Source organism: Anomaloglossus baeobatrachus, chromosome 1 (assembly GCF_048569485.1).
Source record: "Anomaloglossus baeobatrachus isolate aAnoBae1 chromosome 1, aAnoBae1.hap1, whole genome shotgun sequence".
In the NCBI taxonomy this organism is placed as follows: domain Eukaryota; kingdom Metazoa; phylum Chordata; class Amphibia; order Anura; family Aromobatidae; genus Anomaloglossus; species Anomaloglossus baeobatrachus.
The window spans coordinates 631,300,122-631,317,646 of record NC_134353.1 but is presented as its reverse complement, the minus strand read 5'-3'; positions in this window follow the sequence as shown (position 1 = coordinate 631,317,646).

Below are 17,525 nucleotides of genomic sequence, written 5' to 3'. Positions count from 1 at the left end.
ATGTGTAATGCAGCTACATGTGCAGAGAGCAGGAGCCGCGCACACTGAGCGCTGGCTCCTTGCTCTCCTAGCTGCTGTACACATCGGGTTAATTAACCCGATGTGTACAGCAGCTACATGTGCAGAGAGCCGGAGCCGGCAGCACAGGCAGCGTGAGAGCTGCAGAGGCTGGTAACTAAGGTAAATATCGGGTAACCACCTTGGTTACCCGATGTTTATCTTGGTTACAAGCTTACCTCAGCTGTCAGACGCCGGCTCCTGCTCCCTGCTCGCTTCATTTGTCGCTCTCTCGCTGTCACACACAGCGATCTGTGTGTCACAGCGGGAGAGCGGCTTTGAAGAAAACGAACCAGGGCTGTGTGTAACGAGCAGCGATCTCGCAGCAGGGGCCAGATCGCTGCTCAGTGTCACACACAGCGAGATAGCTAATGAGGTCACTGCTGCGTCACAAAAAGCGTGACTCAGCAGCGATCTCGGCAGTGAGCTCGCTGTGTGTGAAGCACCCCTTAGATCAGGACCAGCCTTGGATCAGGTATCTGGCTTGGCAAATAGTTGAGGAGCTGGAGAAGGGCCACCCACCTAGGGGTCAGGCAGACTGGTTGGAGGTGACAGAGTAGTCGGCTCCAGGGGAGCAAAGGGAGAGGAAGGAGATTTGAGAGTATCCCTCGAGCAGTGAGGAGCTAGGAGGAGCGTGTAGCTCCTGGGGAGTAAAAGGTTGGGTTGCAGACGGTGATCTAGGCCCGGTGAAGTCGGAGACCCAGTGTAGGATATTGGGACTGGGTGCCTAGATCTAGTCTTGGAGGACGGTCAGCAGCTTGAGTTCAATAGCCGGTCCGGGACCGAAAGCACAGCGGGGTACTGTACCCTAGGTCGGGGAGTAGCTTCAAGCAACCCGGCAATTAACCTGCGGAAGATAGTGACTTTATGGACTGTCCCCACAAATCTCAGAGATCAGGGGCACTAGTGCAATGGGGGGGATAGGGCTTTCCAGCCCAAGCATCCCACAGAAATCCCAAGCGTGAGCCCTTGAGAGCACAGGTCCACTATCAATAATAGGGAGTGAGGCCCGGAGAGATTTATACCTACGGGCTACTTGGACACTTCTAAAATTGTGCACGGAGGCAGGCTCCGGACCATCAGGCAGTACTATAGGGGACGGATACCCGGACAGGCTCCCCCAAGAGGGCAGCGGCACACAGAGACTTGGTTTACCTTGTGTCAGAGTCTGCTTTTCATCACTGACGCTGTCTGAGTGAGTACTTGGTCACCCCTGCTTCCAGCGAGCCTGTGCTCCCCTGCTTCTCACCATCCAGAGTCCTGGGGCCTCCCCTACCCGTGGAGGGAAACGTCATCTGGCTGCCCCCTTCCATCTCTCCTCGGGCACTCCCATCGGCAGCGGCGGTATTCCCCGTTACTGCACACCACGGGTGGCGTCACGAACTATCTCTCCCCTGTAAACAGCCCCTTTTGCATTTGAGAGTGGACCCAACCGATCCGGAGACCCTCGAGCCGCAGTGACCCTCGGATCCGAGTGGTTCGACCGCTGCTGGGGGGGCACATTGGTCAGAGGTCACTATCTCCCCCTTTTCTAGACACAAGATTTCCCTTCCCTTTCCTTTCACTTGATACTTCCCCGTAGCTAGCATGACACTGCCCAAGTATGAAGTGAGAAATATGACGCTGCAAGTGAACTGCTCCAGGGCTATGGGGTACTCAGTCGTATATTTACAGGGACAGTTCACTGGGTGGCTGTTGCCGGGTTCCGGGACCCTGGGGGTCGCTTGAAAGGGGTTATATACAGGGTAATATTTAATAAAGTTTTTATCTTGACACCACTTGCAGGTTGCGGTTATGGAGATGGAACTGCCGTTGTACAGTCTCTCACTGCTGGGGGCTGATGTTAATGGCAGCCTGGATGTTGCGGCCCTCCGCAAGTATGGCATGGCCCCAGGGGGTAGGTGATAGAGTTAGGCGTGTAAAGAAGGTAGCCCACACAAGGTATTGCAGTGTAACTGGTTTCTTTACTCACAGCGTTGTTATAGCTGGCAACCCAAAGAAGGCTGGTCCTCACCACTGGTCCCCTTAGTCCTAGTGCCGGTGTGGTGACCTGGTAGCTTCTTTCCCTTGCACCTATCTCTGGTTGGTGGGTCCCCATGGCTTGGAGTGTCTGGGGGTCCCTTATGGTAGTCTTTCAGTCTTTAGTCCGTATGGCGGGCAGTTTGAACCCTGTAGGGTCGGTGTTCCATTCCGGTCCCTGGTTCTCCAGTCACTGCTGGTGCCCCCGGACTTTACAGTCAGTGAGGTTCTGGGTGGTCCCCTCACTGTGCAGATTTTATCAGGTCTGCCTGGAGCGTTTGCCTGGCCTAGGGCTCTGTACCCCTTCGGTGCTATGATTCCGAGAGTACTCCACCGTATTCCTTCGGCAACCACACGCCCGAGCCTGTCAGGTCACTGTTACACACTCCCGTCAGTACGGTTACGTCCGTCTCCTTTCACTTCCACTTCCTGACTGTCTGACCCCTCCTCCCTGGTTGTCGTCTAGTGGGCTGGATCGGCTCCACCCCTAGGTGGCCATCCATTGGGTCCAACTCTAGTCTGTCACCAGTCCTTGGGGAAGGGAAAAACAGGGATTATATATGTGTATTGGTGTTACCAGTCTTCTTGGTCCCTGGGGTTAAGCCCTGCATCTTTGACAGGATGCAGTTCCTTGTAGCTCCTGATGGCTTCAGGGGCGCTACACAAGACTGAACAGAGAGGGTGCGCAGTGTCCTTTAAATGTGTAATCTGGCCGCTGAGCTGAGACCTAAGGTAGAGCTGAATGCTTTAGACAGGGACGCTAGACGAACAGTTAAACTACCAGTCGCTGCAGTAGGTTACTCGCCACAGAGTCCTCGATGAGGAGAGCACGGCCTGTATTCAGGCATGGTACGTATAAGTGGGGTGGCCCCCGGGATGTCCGTGGAAATTGGAAGCACTCCCCTGAATTGGAAGAAGGTCCAGAATGAAAGTTGGATCCAGAATAATGTATGGCCTGGTCCCAAAGGGTGGGCTAAACTGTATCCAGAGGGGCAAAAACTACTGAGGCAACAAGTTGGCTTGAGTGTGGTCCAGGGTATTCAACATCGCAAAGTGTATCTGCGGTCAGAACAGCGATGTTGGCACCAAATTGTAATCCCCATGAAGTTGGGTTCTGAAGTTGTTCATGAAGCTTATGAAAGTGGACCTTATTGTGGAAGTATGGAGATCTATAGAAGGCTGTGGAGAATGCTGTACTGTCTAGACGTAGAAAAGGATAGTCACTAAAGTGCACTAGCCGTGTCTAACATGCGGGCTGAGTGGAAGGCTTGAACCGTGAGCCCAAGGGCAACGGCGGTGCCTAAGCACAGTACCTAGACTAGAGGCTGAGCAGGTAAGGTAGGTAGGTTAAGCCCGCTTTACACGCTGCAATGTATCTTACAATGTGTCGGCGGGGTCACGTCGTAAGTGACGCACATCTGGCATCGTAAGGTACATTGCAGTGTGTAACAGCTACGTGCGATTGCGATTGAACGGTAAAATGTTCATCGCACGCACGTCGTTCATTTCTTATGAATTGAACGTCAGATTGTTCATCGTACCCGGGGTAACACACATCGCAGTGTGTGACACCCCGGGAACGATGAACAGATCTTACCTGCGTCCTGCTGCTCCCGGCCGGTAATGCAGAAGGAAGGAGGTGGGCGGGATGTTTACGTCCCGCTCAGCTCCTCTGCTTCTATTGGCCGGCTGCCACGTGACGTCGCTGTGACGCCGAACGTCCCTCCCACTCCAGGAAGTGGACGTTCGCCGCCCACATCGAGGTCATATGGACGGGTAAGTACGTGTGACGGGGGTTAATCATTTGTGCGGCACATTTAACAAATTGAACGTGCCGCACATACGATGGGCGGTTACGATCGCATACAATATCGTATGCAGAATCGTAACATGTAAGGCAGGCTTTACAATGGCATGAGATCAATGCCGCCTGAAGTGCTTTTTTCTGGGAACAGGGTACGAGTCAGAGCCAAACAGTAATGTGGCAAGCTAGAGGTCCAGTGGGAAACAACACAATATGTGGGGAAAAAAGGAGGGTGTGTCCCAAGTTTCCTGTGTACAAAGTGGAACCTGTGAGAACTGGGGGCTCAACCCGCAATCCTCCCTAACATGCCTAAGCCTGTACACCTGGAGGTGAGCCCCTCTGATGTAGACTGGTGGGTTGTACCCTCTTTCATGCCAGCAGATCATTCCCCTGTTGTGATATTGTCCCCGAGGGGGAGTCTTGTATGTCCTGTGCTCTCTCCTAATGACAGTGTACAGGAGCAAGTGTCCATTCCAGCTGCAACACGATCTAGCGTGGATGTTCAGAAAGGCGTTTCGACTCCAGCTTGTTCTGTGGTTACCTCCAGTAAAGAGCCTGAAACAGAGGCAATGGCTACAGAAGTTTGAAGGTCTACTGGAGTCACTGAGGGCATATCTCCCCAGCGTTGTGCAGTGAACAGTGTGCATTTATTTGGGAAGATATGTCGGGTATGCCAACCTCGAGTGAGGTGGCATGTGAGAGTGTGAAGCTGATGCCTGCAGTGTCTCCTCACCCAAAGGGGTCTCTGCGCAGGCTAGACAGAATTCTCTGTGTGGTCAGGTGCAGGGCAGTGTGTGGACCAAGCCCGCTGAGTACAGACATGTGGTGTGCTGTTTATCAAGTGTACTGGATCTGTTAGAGACTCTCTGCTGAGAATGTTAGAGGTGTTAGTGCCATATCAGGAAATAACGTAATTGCTGCCTCACTGTTGTCTCGGACAAGTCCCGCCACCACAAGCGGTCGAACCGCTTGGATCCGGGTGTCACTACTCGTGGCTCAAGGGTCTCCGGACCCGGGGGCTCGGGGTCTCGCCGAGACGTGATGGGGGTTATTTACCGGGGAGTTAGATAGTTTGTGATGCCCCCCGTGGTGTGCGGTAATAGGGAGTACCGCCGCTGCCATTGGGAGTACCCAGGGTGATGGAGTGGAGTAGCCAGATGACGTTACCCTCCACGGGTAGGGGAAGGCCCCGGGACTCTGGATGGTGGTATGGTGTGCAGGGGAAGCACAGGCTCGCTGGTTGCAGGGGTTAATCAGGTACTCACTCAGAAGGAAAGCAGACGCTGACAACGTGGTAAGCCAAATCTCTGGGTGCCGCTGCCCTCTTGGGGAGCTCGTCCAGGTCCCGTCCCCTGCAGCACTGCCTGGTGGTGTGTGGCCTGCCTCCGGGCACAGTATTTTAGAATGTCCAGGTGGCCCGTCAGCTTGGAGCTTTCCGGGCCCCGCTCCCTACTAAGAGTAGTGTGACGCCCTGGCCTATCAGGTTGTCACAGGGTATTGTGCAATCTGCCCTTATGTCCAATATCCACCTCCTCCTTGGTTACGAGTCCCTAACCAAATGGTGTTGCTAAAGACCAGCTAATCAAAATCCTAGGAACACTCTGCACCCCACCCACCAGACACACCAGTGGACGGCCTGAGTGGAATAGGGTCGCCCACTTGGGGGGTTGGTTAAGGGGAGGTCAGGAGTGTCAGGAGTCAGTCTGAGAAAGGGAGAGTGTAGTGTTGGAGGTGAAAGTGAGAGGGGGTCAGGATCTGGGCTCCGTGAAGTACTAGGTAGCAGACGTTGGTCTGGGCCTGGTAGGAGCTGAGCCCTCGGTCGCAGGGGATTGTGACAAGGGGCACGAAATTGTCGTGGAGGACAGCTGGCAGCCTTGTACCATCAACGGGCTGGGACCAGGGTACGACGGGGTACGTGGACCCTAGGTCAGGGAGTAGCTTTAAGTAACCTGAAAATTTACCCGACGAGAATGGAGCCTTCAAGATCCGCTCTCCACCCGCTCCAAAATCGGGCTACTAGCACAATGAGAGGGATAGGACTTTCCACAAATACGGTACAGGAAATCCCAAGCGTGAACCCTGAGAGCAAGCTCCCTCAGCCACACTGGGGAGCAGGACCCGACTAGTTTCAGGCTACAGGGACCAACCAGAGAGAAACAAGGTGCCAACCAGAACTTTGGTTTACTACAGTTGCCAGTGTCAGCGTTATTGGACTGAGTGAGTACGCGAGTGACCCTTACCCCCCAATGGCATCTCCCTGTCATCATCACCGAGCCCTGGGGCATTCCCCTACACGTGGAGGGCTTAAACACCATCGCCCCCGGGTACTCCCAGCCGCAGCGGTGGTACTCCACCTTACCACACATCACGGGTGGCGTCACAAACTATTCCATACAATACTCCCCTGTAAATACCCCCTTTTTCTATTCGAGTGGCCTCGAGACCCCCAGGTCCGGACGCCCCTCGAGCCACCGTGGATCTGGATCCGAGCAGCCTGGCTGCTGACACGGGGGCGGTACAGTAGCAGAGGAGCTTGCTCTCAGGAGCTCACACTTGGGATTTCAGTGGGCTGCTTTGCTTGGAAAATCCTATCCCCCTCGTTGCGCTAGTGCCCCCGATCTCTGAGCTTTGTGGGAACAGTCCTCCGCCGGTTAATTGCCGAGTTGCTTGAAGCTTCTCCCTGACCTAGGGTCCATGTACCCCGACGTGCCTTCGGTCCCCGCCCAGCTATTGAACTGCGGCTGCTGGCTATCCTCCAAGACTAGCCAAGCACCCAGGCCCAATCTCCCACGACCAGGTCTCAGACTCCTCCGGGTCCAGACCACCGTCTGCGACCTAATCTGCTTCTCCCCTGGGAGCTCCAACTCCCAGCTTCCTCCGAGCTCCTCACAGCTCGAGGGCTACCACTCAACTCTTTGCTCCCCTGGAGCCGACTGACTTGTCACCTCCCACCTCCCTGCCTGACCCCTAGGTGGGCGGCCCTATTCCAGCTTAACAGCCTACTGGTATGCCTGACAGGGTGTGGTGCGAGGTGTGACTAGGATTTGTAGATGCTGGTGGAGGCAGTACCGCAAGATGGGAACCCAGAAGGGGTTGAGTCCTGCACCGGGAGATAAAGAGCGTGCAGTACTCTGTGACGACCTGACTAGTCCAGGGGTTTCACACTGAGAACTTTGTTCTAGAAGACATCCTCGGGTGTTGCTGATACGAAACCCCTTTGCTTAACCCGTTCCTGTGGTAACTCTTTCCAGATGGTTGTCTGCCACCAAAGATATAGGTACTCCATTGAAATCTACCAATCACCCCCTTTCAGCCCGTTATTCCTCTACTAGACGAGTGGAACCGTAGGTCCTGAGCTCAGGACCATGAAAATATTTTTGGTGGGAAGTGTGCACATGTCCGTTAGATTTTTCGCCAAATCAGTTTAGATAGGCTGCAGCCATTTAGACAGGACTGAACTTGCTAACATGCAAAGCGCAGTTACTGTTAAAGCTTGGCTCTGTAGCCTGTTGCTGTGTGTGTGGTACAGGTAAAGGGGAGGTTAGCATTATAGTTATGTTTGTAAGCCATCGTGCTGACCCACCGACAGGTCATTCTGTACACCCAGTGTTCTTCACCATGCACATAGAGTAGGAATTAAGCCCTTGTGCTAGGCAGAGCGCCTGTTAGGTAAATTTATCCAGATATCTTAGGATAAATTAGGGTTTCCTAATGTGAGCAAAGTGAATGACAATCCTGAAGTCTTATGCACACATTGCTTATTTTCTCCTTGCAGATTTAGTGCAGATTCAAATATGCAGAATGTCAACTATTAATTATTAAAGTGTATATAATATATACACTTTATATAAACATAATTCTCTTCAAACATGAGTGAAACACTTGCAAAACTGACAGAATTCCAAGAAATGAGAGTAATATAGTATACATATACAATAGTTTTATTTAATATAATTATAAAATAACATGATAAAAAACAAATTGATGTGCCTCTGAAAAATGACCACGGCTCCGAGCAAACTAATAATGGTAATTCATATAACAATGTATAGTGGTAATGAAAAAATAAAAAGTGCAGGCAGTCAAAAATTCATTCACTTCCAAAATACATTTAAAATAAAGAATGAATAGGGACATCTAGTGGTATATTAGCCAAATTGCAGTATCAGACTCCAATATTTATGTGAACTGAAACCTTATGCTTGTGCTGTACTCAGGGCTGTATTTTGCCTTCGTGCTGCCCTAGGCACTTTAAGTGGTTGCGCCCCTTAGTGACAACGTAACACTGAGTTTTCGCACACGACATCTGTTTAAGGCAGATCTACTTTTTAAAACACTTGAAAAAGTATCAATGAGAAACGAAGGGCACTAACCCCCCCCCCCCCCCAATGGGGATCACCACGGGCACATCAAAACATAGCATGAGTATAAAATATTCCCACCACACTGTCCCCACTTATATACTGTGACTGTGACACTGCCCCTAATAAACTACACACTGCCCTCCCTTATAAATTATATCCACCACACCTTCCTCAATTATGAAATATGATCTGCACATTGTCCTCACATCATGCTGCCCCCTCCTCACAATGTCCCATGCATGCTTCCCCCTCCTCCCAATGTCCCATGCATGCTGCCCCTTCCTCACAATGTCCCATGCATGCTGCCCCCTCCTCACAATGTCCCATGCATGCTGCCCCCTCCTCACAGTGTCCCATGCATGTTGCCCCCTCCTCACAATGTCCCATGCATGCTTCCCCCTCCTCACAGTGTCCCATGCATGCTGCCCCTTCCTCACAATGTCCCATACATGCTGCCCCCTCCTCACAATGTCCCATGCATCTGCCCCCTCCTCCCAATGTCCCATGCATGCTGCCCCCTCCCCACAATGTCCCATGCATGCTGCCCCCTCCTCACAGTGTCCCATGCATGTTGCCCCCTCCTCACAATGTCCCATGCATGCTGCCCCCTCCTCACAGTGTCCCATGCATGCTGCCCCTTCCTCACAATGTCCCATACATGCTGCCCCCTCCTCACAATGTCCCATGCATCTGCCCCCTCCTCACAATGTCCCATGCATGCTTCCCCCTCCTCACAGTGTCCCATGCATGCTGCCCCCTCCTCACAATGTCCCATACATGCTGCCCCCTCCTCACAATGTCCCATGCATTCTGCCCCCTCCTCCCAATGTCCCATGCATGCTGCCCCCTCCTCACAGTGTCCCATGCATGCTGCTCCCTCCTCACAATGTCCCATGCATGCTGCCCCCTCCTCACAGTGTCCCATGCATGCTGCTCCCTCCTCACAATGTCCCATGCATGCTGTCCCCCCTCACAATGTCCCATGCATGTTGCCCCTCCTCCCAATGTCCCATGCATGCTGCTCCCTCCTCACAGTGTCCCATGCATGCTGCTCCCTCCTCACAGTTTCCCATGCATGCTGCCCCCTCCTCACAATGTCCCATGCATGCTGCCCCCTCCTCACAATGTCCCATGTGTGCTGCCCCTCCTCACAATGTCCCATGCGTGCTGCCCCCTCCTCACAATGTCCCATGCGTGCTGCCCCCTCCTCACAATGTCCCATGCATGCTGCCCCCTCCTCACAATGTCCCATACATGCTTCCCCCTCCTCACAATGTCCCATGCATGCTTCCCCGTCCTCAGAATGTCCCATGCATGCTGCCCCCTCCTCACAATGTTCCATGCATGCTGCTCCCTCCTCACAGTTTCCCATGCATGCTGTTCCCTCCTCACAATGTCCCATGCATGCTGCCGCTCTCCATGAGCTCCTAATGCTGCCTTCCTCTTTTTCATAATGACACCTCCATGCTGCCCCATTCATCATACTAAGACCACCACACTAACGCTTATGCTGAGACACCCCTCCCACACACACACACACACTACCCCACTCTTGATATTGACTCCCCTACATTGCTCCACTCCATACTGAGCCCACACATGCTGCCCCTTCTCCATAATTAGCTCCCAATGCTGCCCCCCTCTCATTCTGAGTCCTTACACTCCCCCGCCATCGATTTTGTTATTGCACTATCCCTCAACCCTTGTCCTCTGTCTCTAGGATTGGCCCCTCTCTCCCATTCCCCCAGCAGCAGCCGCTCTCCCCCGCCTTCACCAGCAGCCTCTCCCCCAGCATCAGCCTCTCTCCCCCCAGCCCCCCCAGCTTCAGCCGCTCTCTCCCCAGCCTCCCCAAGCTTCAGCCTCTCTCCCCCAGCTTCCCCCAGCATCAGCCTCTCTCCCCCAGCTTCCCCCAGCATCAGCCTCTCTCCCCCAGCTTCCCCCAGCATCAGCCTCTCTGCCCCCAGCATCAGCCTCTCTGCCCCCAGCATTAGCCTCTCTTCTCCCAGCCTCCCCCAGCATCAGCCTCACTCCTCCCAGCCTCCCCCAGCATCAGCCTCCACCCTCCCAGCCTCCCCCAGCATCAGCCTCCCCCCTCACAGTCTCTCCCAGTATCAGCCTCCCCCAGCATCAGCCTCTCTCCCCCCAGCCCCCCCAGCATCAACCTCTCTCCCCCCAGCGTCCCCCAGCTTCAGCCTCTCTCCCCGCAGCCTCCCCCAGCTTCAGCCTCTCTCCCCCAGCTTCCCCCAGCATCAGCCTCTCTCCCCCAGCTTCCCCCAGCATCAGCCTCTCTCCCCCCGCTTCCCCCAGCATCAGCCTCTCTCCCCCAGCTTCCCCCAGCATCAGCCTCTCTCCCCCAGCTTCCCCCAGCATCAGCCTCTCTGCCCCCAGCATCAGCCTCTCTGCCCCCAGCATCAGCCTCTCTTCTCCCAGCCTCCCCCAGCATCAGCCTCACTCCTCCCAGCCTCCCCCAGCATCAGCCCCCCCAGCATCAGCCTCCACCCTCCCAGCCTCCCCCAGCATCAGCCTCCCCCCTCCCAGCCTCCCCCCTCACAGCCTCTCCCCTCACAGCCTCTCCCAGTATCAGCCTCCCCCAGCATCAGCCTCTCTCCCCCCAGCCCCTCCAGCATCAACCTCTCTCCCCCAGCTTCCCCCAGCATCAGCCTCTCTCCCCCAGCTTCCCCAGCATCAGCCTCTCTCCCCCAGCTTCCCCCAGCATCAGCCTCTCTGCCCCCAGCATCAGCCTCTCTGCCCCCAGCATCAGCCTCTCTTCTCCCAGCCTCCCCCAGCATCAGCCTCACTCCTCCCAGCCTCCCCCAGCATCAGCCTCCCCCAGCATCAGCCTCCCCCCTCCCAGCCTCCCCCCTCACAGCCTCTCCCAGTATCAGCCTCCTCCAGCATCAGCCTCCCCCAGCATTAGCCTCCCCCAGCATCAGTCTCTCTCCTCCCAGCCTCCCCCAGCATCAGCCTCCCTCAGCATCAGCCTCCCTCCTCCCAGCCTCCCCCAGCATCAGCCTCCCCCCTCCCAGCCTCCTCCAGCAAAAGCCTCCCCCCTCCTAGCCTCCCCCAGCATCAGCCTCTCTCCTCCCAGCCTCCCCCAGCATCAGTCTCCCTCAGCATCAGCCTCTCTCCTCCGAGCCTCCCGCAGCATCAGCCTCTCCCAGCATCAGCCTCTCTCCTCCCAGCCTCCCCCAGCATCAGCCTCCCTCAGCATCAGCCTCCCTCCTCCCAGCCTCCCCCAGCATCAGCCTCCCCCCTCCTAGTCGCCCCAGTATCAGCCTCTCTCCTCCCAGCCTCCCCCAGCATCAGCCTCCCTCAGCATCAGCCTCTCTCCTCCGAGCCTCCCGCAGCATCAGCCTCTCCCAGCATCAGCCTCCCTCAGCATCAGCCTCCTTCCTCCCAGCCTCCCCCAGCATCATACTCCCTCAGCATCAGCCTCCCTCCTCCCAGCCTCCCCCAGCATCAGCCTCTCTCCTCCCAGCCTCCCCCCTCCCAGCCTCCCTCAGCATCAGCCTCCCTCCTCCCAGCCTCCCCCAGCATCAGCCTCCCCCAGCATCAGCCTCTCTCCTCCCAGCCTCCCCCAGCATCAGCCTCTCTCCTCCCAGCCTCCCCCAGCATCAGCCTCTCTCTTCCCAGCCTCTCCCAGCATCAGCCTCCCTCAGCATCAGCCTCCCTCCTCCCAGCCTCCCCCAGCATCAGCCTCTCTCCTCCCAGCCTCCCCCTCCCAGCCTCCCTCAGCATCAGCCTCCCTCCTCCCAGCCTCCCCCAGCATCAGCCTCCCCCAGCATCAGCCTCTCTCCTCCCAGCCTCCCCCAGCATCAGCCTCTCTCTTCCCAGCCTCCCCCAGCATCAGCCTCCCTCAGCATCAGCTTCCCTCCTCCCAGCCTCCCCCAGCATCAGCCTCCCTCCATCCCAGCCTTCTGCAACATCAGCCTCCCCCCTCCCAGCCTCCCCCAGCATCAGACTCTCTCCTCCCAGCCTCCCCCAGTATCAGCTTCTCTTCCCCCAAGTCTCCCCCAGTATCAGCCTCTCTCCTCCCACCCCATACGCAGATCTCCAGTCTGCATTAGAGACACCCCCACGCTCCTTATGAATCTTCAGCTCTGCGAGCACTTACCTGCTCCAGGGCCCGCCGTCATCTTCCTGGCTCACGTGAGTATCCTCTTCTGACACCGGCTTCCATTGCGGCGTCCTCTGCGGCGTCCTGCTGTGAGCTCTGCATGTGAAATCCACACAGCATTGGACGCAGCACAGAGGAAGGAGCTGATTGGCGTGCCTGTGACCCCGGAAGTGCAGGCACCGGCAGTTCCGGGGTCAATCAGCTCTCTGTGCCCGGCCGCCGCAGTTTGTCTGCATTCGCGTCTTAATTGACGCGGATACAAATAAATAAAGGTGCGCCTCTCCCCCCTCCCCCTCCGAAAATACAGTGGATTTAATCAATGTGTAAAAAAAAAAAAAAAATTTTTTTTTTTACTGCTAGAAGGTGCCGCCCCCTGCATCCTGCCGCCCTAGGCACGGGACCACGGGTGCCTAATGGTAAATACGGCCCTGGCTGTACTATATAAGTTCTTAGTGTGAAACCAGGGTGTAATACATAATATATAATAGTACTTTATCAATAGCCTTACCACAAATGGAATAAAGTGCTCTAGTGCTGCGGCTACCAGCTTGACGCGCATTTCGCGATATAGCTTCTTTCTGGGGGGGGTCAATTGCTGCAGATTTCACCCATTCTAATAAATGGGAAAAATATACACCTGAAAACGCAGGAAAATAGCATGTTTTTGCTGCTGCGTTTTTAATGCCAAGAGATGCAGACATGGTGCAGAAATTTCTGCACTAAAATAATAAACGTGTACACATACAATAATTATATTCTAGAAATATGTGCATTTATACTGTAAATCTACATGAAAAAACTCCAGATATAACTTATTGACCAATGCGCACTTAACATGTGTCTTACCCAACCCAATATTTCATGATTGTGTTGATAACAGAAAAGTTTGCCAGGCATGCCCCTCAAATACAGATAAAATATATTCCGAGTGTTGTGCAGATATATTTTTGCACATCTAAACATTACAAAATGGACAAAAAATTAATTGACATAAAGACATACAAAATCCTAGCAGAACCTCACTTTATGGTACCCCAGTATCTTAATGTGGAGATATTCTCACACAGAAGTAAGGCCGGTGTCACCACCCGGTGCACCTGGGCAAGTGTCTCGGCCCTGGACATATGGAGGTCCACTCACTGTTGGTACGAGCAGTAACCTCTTCTGCAGCCCTTGGGCAGATTCCTGGAGACCGCAGTGCTTGGGCTGACAACTATACTTTGCTGACTGCTGGCCCTTTAAACCAGCACTTGCACGCACATGCAGTGGTCACTGCTGAATCCTGTGTGCAAATGCATTGTAGTTGGAGTTAATCCTTGAGTGCAGTTAGCGTGTGATATGCTCCCGTCCCACAGATAAAGAGAGGAGTTGCAGCGCCAGCCTTTCCCAAGGCTGTATGCCCCCCCAGCAATGTGTATGCCCCCCAATAATGTGTATGCCCCCCAGTAATGTGTATGCCCCGCAGTAATGCGTATGTGTGGCACACCTAAGGCTTCAGTCATCACAGGGTACTGCACCTCACCAGAGGTGCAGTATTCATCCTGGGTACGGAGGAGGTTATTGCCGGTAAACACCACAATCCACCAAAACACACAGTCAGTTGCCCTTCCACTTTGGAACGTTCCAGGTGCGTTACACAGTCCAAACGGCATGCTATTGAACTCACACAGGCCCATTGGTGTTGTGAATGCAGTCTTCTCCCGATCCTCTTCGGCTACAGAGACTTGCCAATAGCCACTGTTGAGATCTAGGGTAGAGAAGTAGTTAGCAGCCTTCAGTGCAACCAGCGATTCTTCTATGCTGGGTAGCTGATAAGCATCCTTGTGAGTTATTCGATTGATTTGCCTATAGTCCACACACATCCTCATGATGCCATCCTTCTTTTTGACTAGAACTAGTGGAGCTGGCTAGGGGCTACAACTATCTCTAATAACCCCAGCCTCCTTCATGTTCCTCAACATCTCCTTGGCAGACTGATAGTGTGTTGGTGGTATAGGTCTGTATCTTTATTTTATAGGGGGATGATCTCCTGTGGGTATGTGATGTTGTACCCCTTTTATCATCCCAAAGTCTAGTGGATGCTTACTGAAAACTTGTTTGTATTCCTCCATTACCCGTAGACTCCGTGTTTCTGGTGTGAATGAGTGGAATCAGTACCTTTCGCAGGCAGGGGGCGACTGACCACGTCAGGAGGGCTACTCGAGGCGCTCAGATCCGGGATCGTTGCTGGGGCTCGCGTGTCGGCCGAATCCGTGGCTCGTGCGGTGGCCCGTCGCCCACAACAATAAAAAGGGGCATTTAGAGGGGAAGAGTTTGTCGGTGACGCCACCCTTGAGTTGCGGTGATGATTGGTGACACCGCCGCTGCCTTTGTATGGGACGCCCGGAGCTGATGGACTGGGGCAGCAAGATGGTATCCCCTTCACGGGTAGGGGAGGTGTTGTCCCGGGACCCAGGTGTACGGGATGGGATGCTGAGGAGCGTGTTCTGCAGGGCTGGACCGGGTGGTATTGGTGTACTCACAGTTCCAGAGGAATTCATACAGAGTCCAAATGGTAAACCAAATTGCCAGTGACCGGTGACCTGCGGCGGGTGTATTCGGGTCCCACACCCTGGTACAGCAAACAGGCATCCCTTCCTCCTGCACTTAGTGTTTTCGTCCTTAGTCTGACTACTCCGCTTGAAACGGGGAAGTCCACTCCCGGTGATTCTGTGTGTTGGGAGCTGTGGCCCACAAGAGCTTACCCGTGGGATCTTACCAGGCAATTGCAGAGCCCTATCCACCTCGTTGGCTTCCGTCTCGCTCTCTGGGCTTGCTGGTGGGACAAGACATGAAATCTTGTCCCTGGTTGGCTAATGGACAAGGGGCTTGAAGCAGTCCTCGCCCTAGGGTCCAGGCACCCCGACTGTGCACGGCCTCTGGACCGGATTCCAACTGTCGGGATCGGCAGGCTACAACCCTTCCCCGGTCAACTTAAGGTTTCCCGCAACCGGATCTCCGTCGCCTGTGGCCCTGTCTGCCGACTGCCACCTAGTCAGTAGTCCGGTAGTCCAGAGGCTCCAACCCCTGACTACCCTGTCACTTCACACTACTCTCACTTTCTCTCTCCAAGCTTAACTGCTTCACTGTCTGACTCAGACTGTCGTGTTTCCTCCCAGAACACCTCAGGACCCCTAGGTGGGCGTCACCATCTGCTTGGCCCCACCCACTGGTGTGTCCCTATTGTTATGGGGGTGGGGTGACTAGGCTTTGATGGCTGATGTTGTGTACCTGGGTGGGGATTTGTGTTAGTATGCCAAGGAGGATGGAGTCCTGCACCTGGAAGATTTGTGCAGTCTCTGTGACAACCTGGTTTTGCCAGCGCGTCACATACCTAGATGCAGTTCCTGATACTAACCCTCTAATTGTTCTTGGGGACGGTTATCTTTTGCCTGTTCTGATGGGGTCAGGGATTCTACTGCCTGGATCTAATCATCTGTGACAGTGAATAATTTAGCAATGGTAGCGTACATGGGCAATTTCCTCCTCCCCACAATTTAACACTCTCATGGGCACTGTTCCCTTGCGAACATCAACCCCTCCCCTGGCTGTCAGGACTTTAGAATAGTTCCCAGAGTATATGGGCTCTACCATTGCCTGATAATCTTGCCCCTTGAGGCCTATTGCCGCTCAACACCATATCAGAGAAAAAGGAGCCAGCACGATCTGAAATTGGCATGCATCATATAAAAAGTGAAAATTCACAGATTTATTCCAACTGTACTATAATAAAAAAAAATGAGATTTTTAGCAAATAATTGATCAATTCTTTGAGCCACCCCTGCCAACGTCACGGCAAATCTCAATAGGGGGGTCCTAACCTATATTACGTATTTCATGTGCCATGCGGCCTCCTAGATAAAGTTAAAAGTAGAACCATAATGGAGCACACATACCTGTAACCTGTATATAGCCGCTTCCATGTTGCAAAAGAGGCAATTGTGGATAGAGACCAGCCCAGGTCCCAGCATGTGGAGCAAGCTCTACACATACCAGGACTATATCAGAACTGACCCTCCCAGTGCCAGACAGCAACCATTGATAAAGGCGGACCAGATCCAAGAATGGTGCTTAATTAGCATTGCCTGTGAAAAGGGGTGAGGTAACTGAATCTGAACAGCTACCAACAGGAGGAATACATTGCAAACCAAAATCAAGCGTGCATGGTATGGTGATGGTCAGTCACCAGAATTTGTAGCATAACTACAGTCATAACAGAGAAAAAGGAGCCAGCACGATCTGAAATTGGCATGCATCATATGAAAAGTGAAAATTCACAGATTTATTCCAACTGTACTATAATAAAAAAAAAATGAGATTTTTAGCAAATAATTGATCAATTCTTTGAGCCACCCCTGCCAACGTCACGGCAAATCTCAATAGGGGGTCCTAACCTATATTACGTATTTCATGTGCCATGCGGCCTCTTAGATAAAGTTAAAAGCAGAACCATAATGGAGCACACATACCTGTAACCTGTATATAGCCGCTTCCATGTTGCATCTGTGACAGTGAATAATTTAGCAATGGTAGCGTACCTGGGCAATTTCCTCCTCCCCACAATTTAACACTCTCATGGGCACTGTTCCCTTGCGAACATCAACCCCTCCCCTGGCTGTCAGGACTTTAGAATAGTTCCCAGAGTATATGGGCTCTACCGTTGCCTGATAATCTTGCCCCTTGAGGCCTATTGCCGCTCAACACCATATCATCAGTTCACTTCGTGGGGGGTATCACAATAAGACCGTGGTCTATTACCCGTACATTACCAATTTCCCCACCAGATAGATTTACCTGTTGTCTCTGCAGGAGGGCTCTGATTTCTCTTTACAGGACCCTCTGTTGCCCAGCACCTGCAGTTTCAGCAATCTGTTGGAGTAAAGGCCCCGTCACACACAGAGATAAAGCTTTGGTAGATCTGTGGTTGCAGTGAAATCATGGACATATTGTTCTATTTGTACACAGCCACAAACCTGGCACTGATTGTCCACAATTTCACTGCAACCACAGATCTACCACAGATCTACCACAGATCTACCACACATCTACCACACATCTACCACAGATCTACCACAGATCTACCACAGATCTACCACAGATTTATCTCTGTGTGTGACAGGGTCTT